Source organism: Amphimedon queenslandica, unplaced genomic scaffold, assembly GCF_000090795.2.
Source record: "Amphimedon queenslandica unplaced genomic scaffold, v1.1 AMPQUscaffold_10487, whole genome shotgun sequence".
In the NCBI taxonomy this organism is placed as follows: Eukaryota; Metazoa; Porifera; class Demospongiae; order Haplosclerida; family Niphatidae; genus Amphimedon; species Amphimedon queenslandica.
Window position 1 is genome coordinate 1 of NW_003549250.1, and position 2285 is coordinate 2285.

The window sequence follows — 2285 nt, forward strand, 5'->3', positions numbered from 1 at the left end:
TATTGTAAAATTGAAAAAAGTCCTATAAATAGAGAAATTATCATTGTATGGGTAACTAGCATTTCCTGCCGCGAACGGAAGTTTCCTATCCCTTTCATTTACTCTAATATCTAAGATATTGTCCACCTGATGATAAACCACTCCTCTTATAAGATCACCCTTTCCCCTGGAACCAGAGGGTGACCTCACAAAAGAGATACTATACTGTACTTGACTATATTAATATATGCAAGGTTTATAATAATAACAGGATATCATTGTATGGCTGTCTATTGATATGAGGTCTGCTCCACGAACCCTCTGTACACACACTCTATACCTATCATTAGTATACAGTACTGTCTATAGAAATAACTTCACATTATATTGTATATACTAAAAGAATATAACTCCTCCTAATGACCTTTACTCATTCATTCATTATCAGACAGTATATATTTACCTGAATTTGAGTTACATCAGTAGTCTTGTTAACAGTTGGATATATGTATGGAATATTATTGATTTCACCATCACTTGGTCCCACTTCAAAATACACTCCAACAACTAATAAAATAATAATAATAATAATAATAATAATAATAATAATAATAATAATAATGGTAATGGTAATAATAATAATAATAATAATAATAAATGATAATAATAATAATGCAATTAATACCGAGTATGGTTGCATGTACATGTGATCTAGTAAAGGACTTTAAAATGTTTTTCTGACCTATTGCAGTACACAGTCACTGATGATCAATTATTTCAAGTAATATTGTGGCATTCCACAGTAAACTCCCTTGCACTGAACTTCTCTGGCTTCTTTTAGTTTAGAAACATAATCCAACAATGGAGCCATTTCCCTGTAATATGATAATAATAAATATTAATCAATTAAATTAATCAACAACAGGTATAACTTTCTAAACAGCATAAGGACATCAAATGACCATAACTCAAAAATTGAAGTGATTTTTTTTTATTTTCCGGATACTCCAACCACGTGAAAAAACGTGAATGTCCCATATTTAAAATGGCGGATTTTCTTTGTTCGGAGATTCTCAATTTTATTGTTTTCCTATCATCCCTTATATTATTTAGGTTAGTATTATGATTAAAATATAGTCAGTACTTATTTTTTATTAAAACATTTAATAAATAGATTTAACTGAGGTAGGATTAGAGTGGAGGTTGGGGCCTTGCTAGCAGGTGGGTCATGTAATTTTTTCACATATTTGTTTTTTCTTTATTATTTTTGTGAAAGTGATTTTGATCTTTGTTATGTTGAATTTATAATTGAGAATAAGAGCAACTTTAGCAACAGATAAAAATACTTTTCAAAACCTTTTTTTGAAAAAATGATGGAATTACCCCACCTCCGTTATGCTGCCAGAAATGCCTCACCATAATTACTATAAACACAAAAATTTTAATGTCATATAGCTTTCTGTGAAACTCACTTGTGTGAATTTTTGTCTATTTGTACAAATTTGTAGCAGATTAAAATTGTAAAATTAACTTGAGTTATCTATGGTTTGAAAATTTTTAAATTCAAGTAATATGGAATTTTACATGTACTGAAATGTATGTATAAAGTATGATGTCCTTATGCTGTATAGAAAGTTTAAGCTGATTCCGACTTCAATTTTTCAAGTTATAGTCATTTTAAGAAAATGTCAAAAATCTGAAAAGTACCCAAGGCTATATATAGCCCATGGTTTTTCCAAAAAATGGCTCCGAAATCACCCCAAATTTTTATTACATTTTCTGATACATATTGATGTACTTATGCTGTATAGAAAGTTTGAGCTGATTCCGACTTCAATTTTTCAAGTTACAGCCATTTCAAGAAAATGTCAAAAATCTGAAAAGTACCCTGTACTATAGCCCATGGTTTTTTCCAAAAAATGGCTCCGAAATCACCCCAAATTTTTATTACATTTTCTGATACATATTGATGTCCTTATGCTGTATAGAAAGTTTGAGCTGATTCCGACTTCAATTTTTCAAGTTACAGCCATTTCAAGAAAATGTCAAAAATCTGAAAAGTACCCTGTACTATAGCCCATGGTTTTTCCAAAAAATGGCTCCGAAATCACCCCAAATTTTTATTACATTTTCTGATACATATTGATGTACTTATGCTGTATAGAAAGTTTGAGCTGATTCCGACTTCAATTTTTCAAGTTATAGTCATTTTAAGAAAATGTCAAAAATCTGAAAAGTACCCTGTACTATAGCCCATGGTTTTTTCCGAAAATGGCTCCGAAATCACCTCCAAATTTTTATTACAT

The 2285-nt window shown here is 30.1% G+C and overlaps 1 long non-coding RNA gene across 2 annotated transcripts in view; it reads left to right on the forward strand.

Annotated features, from left to right (window-relative positions):
• Nucleotides 1–1032: 1032 nt before the first annotated feature.
• The window catches only part of LOC109590112 (uncharacterized), a 4972-nt gene continuing 3719 nt past the window's right edge, over nucleotides 1033–2285 (forward strand). For both annotated transcript variants that reach the window (XR_002189148.1, XR_002189149.1), the window contains exons 1-2: nucleotides 1033–1092; nucleotides 1154–1200. This is a non-coding gene — a long non-coding RNA (uncharacterized LOC109590112). The remainder of the gene's footprint in view (nucleotides 1093–1153; nucleotides 1201–2285) is intronic.